This window comes from Lissotriton helveticus, chromosome 4_1, assembly GCF_964261635.1.
Source record: "Lissotriton helveticus chromosome 4_1, aLisHel1.1, whole genome shotgun sequence".
NCBI classification, from domain to species: Eukaryota; Metazoa; Chordata; class Amphibia; order Caudata; family Salamandridae; genus Lissotriton; species Lissotriton helveticus.
The window spans coordinates 588,694,265-588,708,938 of record NC_136063.1 but is presented as its reverse complement, the minus strand read 5'-3'; the positions used below and the strand labels follow the sequence as shown (position 1 = coordinate 588,708,938).

Here is a 14,674-nt window from a genome sequence, read left to right as displayed (position 1 = left end):
ATAAAATTGTTCTTGAACACAAACGTTCTTTGTCATATTAAACATTTATCCTGAAAATTTCAAACATATAATACATTAAGTTTAAGAATTGCACCATAGTTGAGTTTATTAGGACACTCTGCAATGAAGTCAATAGCAATGCTAAGTTATCACCACATTTTATGACATCTCTGTTAACCACTACAGCGCTAGCGGGTTTTCCCGCTGTGCGCTGGATGTTCATAAATCACACTTTACATGACATAGCCAGCTCGTCATGCGCGCAGCGCAGGTAACGCCCATGACGAGCTGGCTTTGTCATTTGTCATGGTGACTTAAACGTTTAAAATGCACTAGCTGATTAATCCTACTGTTTCTAGCTAGTCAAGGACGCTTTTACAGTGCTGGTTTATCAACTTTTTTCAGTTTCTGTGTCATTTTTATGGACTTGTGCAAAGTGCACATTTATGCTTCTTTGTCGAGGTAGGTTTTAAGTGTCATGTAAGGCAAGATCAGCTTTTATGCTGCATCAAGGGTAAGAGAGTATTCAGTACAGGGTCTGAGAGCAGATGTCAAAGGTTTGGCAGACTTGGCCAGGCAGCTAAAGTGCATAAGGGGAAGGGCAGTGAGAACTGGATACGGTTTTAGCGAACATTGAATTAAGGCTTCGAGGTCACTGGAGAAGGTACAGCATACATTGGGCAAGCTTAAAGTAATTCATTCAGTCTTCTGCTAGCCAGTCAATTAGATATTGTTGATGGTGCTGGGGTTATGGCAACTTTAACTGCAGTGAAAAGAATAGAGCGAAGCCACCCTTCCAAACTCCACATGCTGTCTTCCAAGATATTACCTTAATGCTTCAAAAATATATATTTAAAAATGTATTTAATCTTTCCAGTTTCCATCAATCCTTCAGTTATAAATAATTACTTGAAAGTCCACAGTTTCTGTACTTCTATGGTGTTAAGTGTTAGATTCAAACTGGACAAGAGACTATCTATTTTTTGTCTTATGTTTTGCAGCATTTGACTGTATTCGCCCCTTCAGCGGTGTTTCACACCATTTCCCCAGTCTGCATGTTTCAGTGACTGCAGGATGTTGGTGTCACTGGGAAGACCTTACAGCTTCTCCACTCTTTCATGCACGACACAACCAATGTCGTCAATTACGGCGGGTTCAAAGCCAAGTCCTTCAGTCTTCCTTGTGGGGTCCCCCAGGGTTCCTCACTTAGCCACACTCTTTTCAATCTTTATGTGACCCCCTTGGCTTCATTGGTGAGATCTTAGGGTCTCCTCAGGACCAAGGGATATGGGGACATCTGATGGGGGTTGCGCAGCCAAGTGAAACAGTGAGATATGTGCGACACCGGTAAAGTGAGAGAAAGGAGAAGGAATACTCACACGGGGACCCAATCGGGTGCCCCGTATGAGAGACGGACAGATAGGCTGACAACTTGTATGTTCATATGTTGCTCAATCGCGGTGTTTGCATCGGTCGAAGGCAGATGCGCAGGACAACCACAGTATGTAATTTTGGTGGAACAGATGCTTCAACTTAGTCGGGACAAGCCGAGGGACCAATCCTTCCACGGTAAATGTATTACTCTTTCGAATGAAACACTGTTTCACGTGGCTGCTCAACCTGTAGTGTAGTTCCTATTATCCCAATAGGCTCTGCGCATTGGAATAATACCTTCAATAGTATAGGCCTAGACCAGACGTTAACTAGGTCTACTACTGTCGATATTAGACTTAAAGTTTTGGGTTTTGCCAGCTAGCTCAGAGTTCACTAGAAACTTTCTCGAATAGGCAAGGAGGAGTTGAACCTCCCTGGATAGACAAGAAGGGATTTAGTTTCTGACAACCATAGAACATGACAACTTTGCTCTCCCCTAATCAAGAGTGTATCTCTAGAGTCGTGTGAAAACAAAAGACGACTTATTTTACTCAGTCAGTACGTGCATTCTTAGTCTCACCAGATTGTAGAGAAAAGGAAGAGACGGGCGTGTTCAATAAAAGATGTTATTTATTGATCAGTCTCTTTTCTCATACAAGAGAAATGGATCGATATTATTGCAATACTTATGGTTAAGTAAAGTGCATACAATAAAAGCAGAAGTATAAAATAATACTGTAAAAACATTGATATGGTTTCTAAGCCATATGAAGGTTTAAAATGAATAAAATGAATACATACACATTTACATTTGACTAATCGTACTCAACTGGTGTTTCTAACTACGCCTACCCCGTGTACCTGACCTAAGCCTAATACGTGGGCGGGAATCGAAAGTAGCAGTTTAAGTTAAGTTTGTTTTGCCAAGTGACTGACTAAAGAATTCTCTGCAAGGGGTTATTCAGTTCTGTACCTGGAATCTAGGATGAATGAGGGATGGTATCTCTCGTCTCTGGTCTCGATATTCCAGGCTGCCTGCGAGGGCTACCCGGAAGCGCCGGAGCTGGATTTCTGGGCAGGAGAAAGCAGCGTCTCGTTCTCAGCGCGTCAGGAAGGCGGGGCTGCGCCAGCGGGGTCTGCTCTGCTCTGGGCTTCGGCAAGTCTGGCTGCTCCGATCTCGTCACCACCGCGTGTGTTTGCATAGGGCAATATCGGTAATATTTATACCTTTAAGGTGCCGAGATTGACGTAAGGATGGACATAGATACGTCAATAAGGATGTCATACGACCTGGTCGTTAGCACATTCTTTTGCTGAAGTTCTCGGTGAAATCAAAACAATGGCCGCAGGGTTTTTCCCAGGTCTGTCATAGGTTTGATTTGTTTTGAGAACTCCGTATGCCTTATCAGGGGCTGGAGGAATATCGCTTGTCTAATTAGATGGCAAGCGTTATGACTTAATCAGATAACACGTTCCTGTGCCGTAGTGTGGCTTTATCAGATAACGGTTCCTGCGTCATGGGGGTTTTCTGCCTCATGGGATGGCTGCTAGTTAACTTGTTAACCAGAATAGGGTCAGGAATAGGGGGATCGATACAGAACCTATAGGAATACATCACAGCCACTCCACGCTAACTATGGACATATTTACGAATCTATGCATAGTAAAACATACTGTAGAGTATTGTGTATACCTTACCACCCCAAAATACATAAATGCATTTTGAAATTATCAAATATACGGAAAAAACAGTCACATGTACTATATGCACTCAAGCTGTACAATAATGCTAAAGTAATCACGCATATCTATACATTATCACTAATTTGTATATGAGAATTTACACATGAAATGGCTCTTAATACAGAAAAAAGTTTCGAGACCATTCCATCACAGAATAAAATAATTATGAACATACCAGCGGGCAGCTAATGTCTATAAACTATCTAAAATTAGAAGTTTTAGTTCTCTAAGAATAGTTCTTACTTTAAGCAGAAGATAAGTGTCCCGAAAAATATGTAAAAATATTTTGGGGCTGCTGAAAAAATCGCTGTCCGTGAACTGGAAGGAAAATTGTTCATGGTATTTTGCTATTCTAGTTGAAGGCCAAATTCAGGGAACGCCGTGTGCGAGCTTGCTCAAAAGTCTCTATTTCTGCTCTGGTGAGAACATCATATCATTTAGACTGTCGAAAAAGCTGTCAACAGCTTCCTGGGAGAGTTCCACTAACTCGGAAAAAGGTGTAACCATGCATTCGTGCGCATGATTGTCTCCATTGACGTTTTGATTAGTATTGCTGACAGAAGGTCGTACCTGATCAATGCTGCTTTCATCATGAACTTCACTACCCCTTAATCGTAGTGGTGAAGTTTCCACGAATGCCGTCATCAGGATTGGTAGCCGTTGAGGGCAGCACAAAGCATGAGCCTTTATTGGACTCAACAATGTTTCTGCATCCATTGGCGCATCTGATTGTAGAGTCAGACAGGTGTCTAACACGCATTCTTCTCCGCATAGCAAGCACCTTAATACAGGTAAAACACATCGATGCCACATTGGTCGAAATGAAAGAAACCAAGTCATGTTCAGGTCTCTAAGCCGGGATAGTCCCAGGATTTTTGATATCCGGTCCCGGTATCCAATGGCTAGGATTGTTTCTTTCCTTGTCGCAGGTGTTTTGTCTGTGACATGGTTTGCCATAACGAAATATAAGGACTAAGAATAGGATTCCTGCAATTAGTCCCAAAATGAGGGGAAGTCCGCCAAAAATCGAATGGACGAAATCTGGAAAAATACCCAGTATGGCTTTGAATGGTGTTAATGCCATCGAAAATACTGTCTTAAATACTTTTGAGACTCCACTGGTATCAGAAATATTTAAGATTTCATTCAGGATTTCTGCGAAATGTATGGGGGAATTAGTTGATAATAAGGAGTGAATCTCTGCAGTCGTCCTTGCGACTAGGAGATCATACGTTTCTTTTGATGACGTGAGTCTGGTCGGCGTCTGAAGAAGCACTGTTTTCATTCTGCTTAAAGTATCTATTCGAATAGAAGTAATTTTCAAGTTGGGCCATGCCCTTGCCTCCCTGTCTGGAAGGGAGCTGGGGAACAATAAGCGTCCACAGCACTTGACCTTCGCAGTCGTAGTTACGAGATAAGGAGTCCCGGGCATAAGACTACAGCATCTGCGATCTACAATTAGAATGTAACTCCCATTATAGAGTCTTTGAAAGAATGGTTCTATCTCTGTTGCAGGTGCGCCTAGCTGGTGACATGAAAGGTTATTTGAGTTCCCTTCACAGGCTCCATGCAAACTAATTCCATTACACAGAAGTGTACCGCTCAGTGACATTGCACAATTATTGCCACTAAGAAACACTTTCTGTCCTTTATTACTGACACATGCATGTGAATAGGGCAAGTTCCATGTTGTTTTAATGTACCCCTTTCCCAATTTTTCGTACATGCCAGCCTGTATATATTTTTGGCAGTATTGAAACCTGAAGGTTGATATTGGAATATTAATTATCCCATGTATTATCCATTCACTGACAGGTCGTTCTGACATTGTCACTGGTAATCTCTCGAGTTTCTCAATGCTCAGGATTGTATAATCAGCACCCTTCTGGGCCATACTGATTTGTTTATCAGTAAGGTTAAAGATATTGAATAGTGACGTTGTGTTGATTAAACGCCAAGGCACATAGCCTGAACGCAGATTTTGTAACGTCCAGCCAAGCTGTACAATAGAACGCAATTGAGACTGACCGTGTTGTAACAACAGTAAGTCTTGCGATATTATGTCGATTGCTGAAGACACAATGCTGTCCAGAGAAAAAATTCTGGAGGACAGAGTCATTAACCCATTGTCCACTACAGAGAGTGATTTTTCCAAATTAATACGGTCAATTTCCCGTATTCTTTCTGCTGTCTCAATTTGAGTCACCTTCCAGGCCTCGTTGTATGCTGCATATACAGAGGCTGCTATGAAACGTTTCTGACGCTGTTTGCGCGGTCCCATAATGAAATCACGCAAGTCAGCACCATCAGTAAGTAAAGTTAGGTGTTGCTTAATTTCTGCCAGTGTGGAAGTCTGTAGCCATTGAAGGCATAATTTGCCCACACTGTAGGTGGTTATTATTCCTGGGTGTTGTCTTTGGGAATATCTAGGGTCTGGCCTGGTCATTTTGAACCCCTGTGTTTTGTTCAGGAATCTGTCTTGACAGTTATTAGTATCTGTGGGCCAGATCAACCACTGTTTCCAATCAGGATGTGTTCTGTTTTGGTTTAATACATAATTTACGTCTATCTCTTTATCTGTGGAGCTATTGCTGTTCATTGTTGGTTTTGGAATAGACGGTTTATTTAAGTCTTTGATTTTGGCTAAGCCAAGACAGGTAGTTTGTTGAACAGTGTCATTCAAAAATATAATTTGTTCTGGGATCATGCAGGCTCTAAACAAAGATTCTATACCCTGTACTTGCCATTCTTTTGTACCCCAAACACTTTTTACTTCAACATTTTTGTCCCAATAATCAAAACCAAAAGTATTCATTTGTTCAAAGAATGAGTCTGAATATATCAATTTTGTGTTTGTTATCATGGTCTTTGTCCCTGTCTTATTTGACAATTTGAAATAAAATGTTTCAGCATTACTTGTGTTAAAACCTGAAAAGTATGAATATTTGTCATAAACGGTTCTTGAGCTTCCTTTTGGAGGGGTTGCACAATGTTCCCATTGATTATAATTTAAAACATTTCTAGGTTGTGCAGATCTATGTAGAAAATGGTTACCATAGTGGTTATAACAGTACATGCTATCATAATTTGTCGAACCCTGCAAATAATCATGTTTGGTAAATTTAGCAGACATCACTAAGTCAGACATCATATTATTTATACTTTCAAAGTCCCAATCATCAGCAAATGAGCTTGGTTTTACAAAGTCACTCAATGAGATCTTAATTTGGTGTGGATATTTCAGGATTTCAACCGGACCATAAATTTCGTAGTCAGTTTTGTCCCATGCTACCCCACCCGGTATAGGATTGGCTGTGAAGTTGACTGAAGAAAGTTCTCTTTTCTCGACGTGTGAAGATGTGTGTGGTTTGAGGATCAAGTTGATTTTCTGACTTGCTGTGTCCATTTTAGCATATTTTCCCTCAATGAAGCGTCCCAAAGTTAGTACCATGATGAGCCAAAGTATGAGGATAAATGCACCAAAACCCACCCAAAATTCAATCCATGGAGAAATCAGATATGTTTCTTTCAGTTGTTTCAAAAGTACTTTAACTTTATCTTTAAAGGTTTTTGTTGATGGCTGTGTTTTTGATTCAGTGAAGCCTTCAGAGGAATCATCGAAGTTTATGAAGTAGCCGGATGCAGTTCTGTCAATTGTTCCAATTGCTTCAGGATTACTGTTTCTTGCATAGTCGTTTGTTACTTCATTATAGATTGGTGTGTCTCTGCTAAATGTTTTTATTTGGGTTTTCAGAGGTCTAAGTTCCATTGCATTGTTGCATAGTCCTTGTTGTAGTTCTGTAGGCGTTTCGAATGTGATTAGCCTCTTAGATTGAACCTCTGTGTTAGTAGCAAATCTTGGTGTTCTACTACTTCTCGGGAGTCCACTTGGCCTACTATTTGTTATCGGCCACATGTTGTGGTTTTACCAGGTCGATGGATACAACTCGGTTCTCCTTTTTACCAGCAAGCGGCGGTAGTACAACTGATCTTGTCCCGTTGACAGACAAGACAGGAACTGCTTTCCTGTAAGAAGGCCCAAATTCCTTCTTTACCGCGATCTTTTCTCTGACTAGATCCCCGACTTTTGGAATCCAGACAGGTCTTGCTGGGACAGGTGGTGGTTCTTCAGTGGTTGTTGGCTGCTGTTTCAACTTTATGTTGCTCAGGTCTTTTCTTGTTTCGTTTAAGTCCTGCAAAATAGCCAAACGATCTTTGATATCAAAGCATTTTTCCTTCACCACTGAAGTCTGACTGTCGAGATCTAAGACTAACATCCTAGTTCCAAATAATAATTCGTACGGACTGAATCCCTTCAGAGAATTTCTTGGCAAGTTATTTAGACTACGTTGGACACTTATTAGATGTTTGACCCATCCAGCTCCCGAACCTAATATCCTTTCTGTTATAGATAGCTTTATGCCTTGGTTTTTTCTTTACACCATCCTGTATCCCTCAGGAAGGAAGTGAGAAGAGTCCCGCTGTGCTATGCTCACTTGGCCATGTTTCCCCTCAGGCTGGAGGGCCAGATTGAAAACAATGGTCAAACGTAGCATGCTTCTAGCGTATATGCCATTTAGACTCGCAAATCTTTGTATAACAGTCCAGACGTCAGCCGAGTGCTGATGATCTACATTATAAGTGGAAACTAGCCTGTATATGTTAATCGGACGCTTTGCTTTTTACTGTTGTTTTTTTCTGCAGTGAAACGACACAGTATTACACCGTTTCTCTCACCACTGCGATTTCTGTTACAGTTTGGGTAGTTCTTTACAAAAATGGTATGATGCAGGCTCATGCCTGGCCACCAGTACCTTGATTGTAATTCTTCCAGAGAATCTTTTAGTTTGAGGTGTCTGAGACCCTCGCCCATATGTGCGTCTGCTATTAACAAGTCTCTCCTGTCCGTGTTTGGAATCACTCTATCCCCCACTCCAGGGATTCGAGCAAAAGGGACGGAGTTTGCATCGATTATGTATGTATAATTGAGTGGATAGTTGATCGGTAGCGCTGAGCAGTCGCCTTTTGATGACGTTTTCACCGCCAGCACTGTTTCACCGTCAATATACTTCACTGTACGCTTTTTTCGAGCTACGGAAGCCGATTTAGTTGCTACCGCTGTGGCTGTCTCAGCCAATGAATTCCCTGCAACGTGAACGCCATCACGCTGATGACTCAGTGAGTGTGTCACGTGAGTCTTTGGTAGTTCTTTTTGTAAAAGAGCTATTTGTTCCCAAAGCAGTTTTTGCTTTATTGTTGCACCTGTGTCATCTTTGTAACCGTTTTGAATCCATGTCTGCAAATCGTTGTTATATGATTTGACGCAGTAATATGAATCGGACACTATAAGTGTCGGGAATTCGCGATCCGCATTATCTAGCGCCATTTTCAATGCTATTATTTCAGTCTGTTGTTCTGAATTAGTTTCTACTGAGTGTGTTTTTGTTAATAGAGGTCTTAGTTTACCTCCGCGCCACACTTCTTTTGTAATCTCACATGTGGGGTTGTATGCTTGTTCTCCCCAAACGGAGGGTTGAGCATGTCCGTCTGTATAGATTACACAAGCGTATTGTCGTAAGGGCAGAATGTCGATAGGCAGAGGGAATGTTCTTTCATATTCTAGATTTTTCAATTCCTTTAGTTCTGGATCAAAGTAGTAGTATACTTTGTCCGTTGTAATTGAATTCACCCATTGTATCCATTCCGGATTCAATGTTGTTGTTGGTAAATTACAAGGTGTTGTTAATGCCTCAAAGGCTGATTCTGCTGTTCTGACTGTGATACGTCTACCGTCCGCTTGATCTTTTTCTCTAGCTATTGCGGTTTGAACTGCATGAACAATGTTTTCTTTAATGCTGAATTTCTTTTCAGCTTCTGTGTACAAGTGTGATTTGAATGCAATTGGTACCTTTTCTCCCTCATTAGAGGTCAGGTATGTGAATCCGCATCATCCTGGGATGACTCGAATCACAAGATTGCGTGTGTTATCACGTGTTTCTAATTTTGTTTTAATTAACATGTCTATTTGTAAGGATCTCAAAATTTCTGTGTGTATTTGAGTCCAATTGGTTCTTTTAAAATCTGGTTTTATTAGATCATAAAGGGGTTTGACCCTTTCTGCGTAATTTGCGATGTATGTTCTTCCGAAATTTAGGAAGCCTAGAATTGACTGTAGGTTTTTTAGTGTTCTAGGTGCTTGGAGTACGGCACATTTCTCTAGGAAATTGTCAGCCAGGCTTTTGCCTTCACTTGATAATTCGTATCCTAAGAACAGGACTGTTAGATGGGCAATTCTGGATTTTTTAAAGTTGAATTTGTAACCCTCTGCTGCGAACCCAAGTATTATGGTGTTCACTCTCTTCAAGTGAGTATCCAAGTCATCATCTGTTAAGTATATGTCGTCGACATAAGATAATGCTTCGTCATCATATGTTTGTAGTAATTCTGTTACTCTCGCTGAGAATACCCCTGGGCTATTCTTGTACCCCTGGGCTAACCGACAGAATTGTTTTTGAGTGCCATTTATTGAGAATGCAGACAAATATCTGCTCTATGGTGCTATGTTTTGACAAAAGAATCCATTAGAGATGTCTAATGTTGTTTTGTATTTTTTGCGCACTATGTTATTCATTAGTGCAGTACTATGCGAGTTTTGCACTGCAAAAGTTTTGCAACATGAGTTAAGGTGTCGGTAATCCAAAACTAGACGATATGAATTGTCTGGTTTGGAGACCGGAAACAAAGGGTTGTTCATTTGTGAGGTGCAAGTTTCAATCACCCCCTGGTATTCTAATTGATCTAGGATTTCTTTTACCTGTTTTTTAGCTTCTTGCTTAATTGGGTACTGTCTTTGTGCAGTAGGTTGTGATTTTAACTGGATTTTGTGAGGAGGAGAGTCCTCATCCCATCCTACATGATTTTTATATAAAGCAGGAGCTTGAGCTACTGCCCACTTTCTGGCAAGTGTGTATTTTTTATGAATTGGGATATGATTTGAGAAGGCAGGCATAATTATTTCTTCGCCATGAGGGCACTCCCTGACAAACTCTGGTGGCCAGTCTTTTTCAGCTAGAAGGATGTCATAGCCCTTGGAGAGATTATCCCAAAATAGTCCCCTTATTTTTCTAGTCTTATCCCCTTCTATACGTAAAGTTATTTCATATATTTTGTGAGGTTTGCTAACTCTGGTGTCTGCAGTTTCCACTTGAAGATATTCATTCGTGTCCACTGTCTCCAGATGATTCATAAGGACTTTGCGAGCTATGCTCACTTCTGCTGCGCTGTCTAGCATTGTCTGAGCCCATTCTCCGTTTTTCAGTTGTGTCCTCAGTATTCTCGGCATTGTTAACTACCTTGATACTGGCTACCTTCTTTTTTGGAAATTGTAATTTCTTTTTTAGATGAGCAGGTTCCTTGTCTTTGGACTTGGCGTGCTCTTCTCTTTGTTCTGATCGTCCTCTTCTTTCCGATTTCTGCGAGGAAGTCTGAAAAGATTGAGAGGGACGTGTATCAATGTCTTGATATCTATCAGGCTTCTTTATATTATCCCTATTTCTAAGGTTATATCTTTTCCCAGAGGGGTCACTTTGGGGTGACCTGTGTCTCTGGTTCGGAGATTTTTCTCTCCGCCGAGGAGACCTTCCTCTGGACTGGAATTTCTTTTCTTTAGGATTGGATTGTTTGTTTCCATCCCAGCTCTTTTTTTGTGATGTTGAATTATTATTAAAAAATATTTTTTCAGGACTTTCAATCAGTTGTGGTTTTACTGGTATTCCACCTAAACTATCTCTACCTAGTTCCTCATAGGATTTTTCTATAATTCTGGCAATTTCAGCTGGTTGGTCTGCTATATCTGTCTCCTTTAACCTCTGGCGGATCGCCACGTTTGCTGCTTCTCCCTTTATGTTGGCTAATAATATAGCCGAGACCTGCTTGAAGTCTTTTAGTAATTTCATACCAAGAGTTAAAGGGGGTTCTGGACCGTATTCGTCTTGAATTTGTTTTAGCACATCTGGTATTACCGAAATGGATGGAACACCGTGCGTTTTTGTGTAGATGGAAGCAAAGACTGTACCCCAAGTGTCACAGTCCTCCACGTGTGGTGCGATTCCCATTGGAAGACAGATAGTCAGAATCCTGTGTTTTTCTAACGGGGTGGTGTCTGGAAACACCGCCTCTATTTGGGTGATTTTTTGTGCTAACCAGAATGGTATTTGTTCCCGTTTAGCTGGTACTTTACCTAGGCAGGATTGTATGTTCTGTGGTGTAATTTTATTTGTGTTCCCCTGGTGAGGGGTCAGCTGTGGAATTTTAATTGCTGGTTGAATTGTTGAAGTCCGCATCACATATTGGACTAATTGTCTATGTAATTTTATTAATTGTTTTAGCTGTGTTAAAAGCTCTGCTTGAGACATCCCATTGATGTCTGGATGTGGTGTGTATCCGGCTAGGACCGGCCACGTTGCTCCTGGTCTACCTAATGGACCGAGCCTGGTGATGTGATTATTATGTTTTAGGGCGCCATTAAATAAGAGCAGATGCTCTTGAAATTTAAGTGGTACTTCCACCTCCTCGAAAGGAGTGTACTCATTAGGAGGGTCCTCTGTTTTGTAATAGTGGAAGTACTTTGTTACAGCATTTGCTGCTGGAAAATGTATCCATGAATAATATACCTCTGTCTGCCGATATTCGTGTGCCTCAATTACGAATATGACTGTGCCACCTCTAGGTGTCAGTCCATTTTCTATAAGTTTTAAAGTTATAGATTTCCTCTTGATGACCGGGATGAGTATTATATCCGGGTCTGTGTCTAGCAGTGCATTATCAGCTGCTGCGAGTTCAGTTGCTATCCTAACTGTCTCTCTTTCTTCATCACTGTCTACCATTTTACCGACAGGAAGGTTATTTAGTTTGTTTGCAGATCAGGTTTCTTATGGAAACAGAGATTAGATGCACAATATTTTGGAACAGTGTATCCTTCAACGTTGACTAAACCAAGGACCATACATAGGAGTTTCCTCCTGCGAGGTCTGGCGGATATTACCTTTTACCCACTCCAGACGTCTTTGGCGTATTATGGGAAAAGGGGTCTGAGTGAAAAAGCACGACTGAGTTACTCTAAATGTCTTACGTTAGTTTTATCGCCCTTCCAAACGCGTTGGGCGCCATGTAGTGTAGTTCCTATTATCCCAATAGGCTCTGCGCATTGGAATAATACCTTCAATAGTATAGGCCTAGACCAGACGTTAACTAGGTCTACTACTGTCGATATTAGACTTAAAGTTTTGGGTTTTGCCAGCTAGCTCAGAGTTCACTAGAAACTTTCTCGAATAGGCAAGGAGGAGTTGAACCTCCCTGGATAGACAAGAAGGGATTTAGTTTCTGACAACCATAGAACATGACAACTTTGCTCTCCCCTAATCAAGAGTGTATCTCTAGAGTCGTGTGAAAACAAAAGACGACTTATTTTACTCAGTCAGTACGTGCATTCTTAGTCTCACCAGATTGTAGAGAAAAGGAAGAGACGGGCGTGTTCAATAAAAGATGTTATTTATTGATCAGTCTCTTTTCTCATACAAGAGAAATGGATCGATATTATTGCAATACTTATGGTTAAGTAAAGTGCATACAATAAAAGCAGAAGTATAAAATAATACTGTAAAAACATTGATATGGTTTCTAAGCCATATGAAGGTTTAAAATGAATAAAATGAATACATACACATTTACATTTGACTAATCGTACTCAACTGGTGTTTCTAACTACGCCTACCCCGTGTACCTGACCTAAGCCTAATACGTGGGCGGGAATAGAAAGTAGCAGTTTAAGTTAAGTTTGTTTTGCCAAGTGACTGACTAAAGAATTCTCTGCAAGGGGTTATTCAGTTCTGTACCTGGAATCTAGGATGAATGAGGGATGGTATCTCTCGTCTCTGGTCTCGATATTCCAGGCTGCCTGCGAGGGCTACCCGGAAGCGCCGGAGCTGGATTTCTCGGCAGGAGAAAGCAGCGTCTCGTTCTCAGCGCGTCAGGAAGGCGGGGCTGCGACAGCGGGGTCTGCTCTGCTCTGGGCTTTGGCAAGTCTGGCTGCTCCGATCTCGTCACCACCGCGTGTGTTTGCATAGGGCAATATCGGTAATATTTATACCTTTAAGGTGCCGAGATTGACATAAGGATGGACATAGATACGTCAATAAGGATGTCATACGACCTGGTCGTTAGCACATTCTTTTGCTGAAGTTCTCGGTGAAATCAAAACAATGGCCGCAGGGTTTTTCCCAGGTCTGTCATAGGTTTGATTTGTTTTGAGAACTCCGTATGCCTTATCAGGGGCTGGAGGAATATCGCTTGTCTAATTAGATGGCAAGCGTTATGACTTAATCAGATAACACGTTCCTGTGCCGTAGTGTGGCTTTATCAGATAACGGTTCCAGCATCATGGGGGTTTTCTGCCTCATGGGATGGTTGCTAGTTAACTTGTTAACCAGAATAGGGTCAGGAATAGGGGGATCGATACAGAACCTATAGGAATACATCACAAACCCCCATCAGATGTCCCCCTATTCCTTGGTCCTGAGGAGACCTATAACGCAAAAAGGGTCGAAACGTTGTCAACTGTAATTTAAAGCGAACCATTTCAACAGCTCTGATTATTGTATGCAGCAGCTGGAATTATTACTAAGTCACTTTTGATAGTCTTTGAAAATTGTGGAAACCAAGTAGTACACATCATATTTTTTTCACTTTCTGTTTTATGGTTCCATATCACCTGGGGACACAAAAGCACCATAGTTTTCAGGTTTAGGTATATATCAATCTGAACTTTTCAATTTTTATAAAAATAATTATTGTTAGTACAAGCAAAAGTCTGCGAGGTCCTCTTTCTTTCTGATATCACCATAACCGATCTTGTGATTGTGCATACTATTATCATTATAGATTAGCTTAACTTTTCGCTGGAACCGTTGTTTCTGTTACATATGAATTACCCTGGTTCTTAGTGAGTAGGTTCCCCCTTGTCCTTGACAAAATGGTTGTGTAGCTAACAGTTCTCAAACCGTATTTAATTGTGACATTTTCAGGCAGCCACTGAAATAACATTGATGTTACGGATTATCAAAATACTATCCAAAGTATATAAACTGACTAAAAATCGAACATTAAAAAAATTCTTGCTTAACCATCCTATGTCACTGCCTATCCATAGAATACATGTCTGGGTTGGTTGACAGTTGGGCTTTGTGAATTCCATCTAGATAATCCCACATAAATGGAGCTGAGGTGTGCATAGCATCTCCTGATGGCCCATCACCAGGCTGATGGGTCTTCCTGTGCTAGAGTGGTGGGAGGAGTTGGCACTTGCACTTGAATATGACTGTGCCTGTCTCTGTTTCTCCAAGGGCTTGAGTTGAGCTTACCTCCTTTTGTAAGTCTCAAGGTCATCAAATACTTCATCTGCCAGCACCTGAGAGCCCTACTTTGCCAAGCTTTGCCATGTGGTGCCATTCCAGTTCTGGGCCCATGGAAGTGAGTTCTGGTGCTGAGGGAAGAAAACCAC

General features: G+C 41.2%; 1 protein-coding gene across 5 annotated transcripts in view; it reads left to right on the top strand.

Annotated features, from left to right (window-relative positions):
* Nucleotides 1-14,674, top strand: part of TRIM55 (tripartite motif containing 55) — a 485,249-nt gene that overhangs the window by 112,555 nt on the left and 358,020 nt on the right. The window lies entirely within an intron of this gene.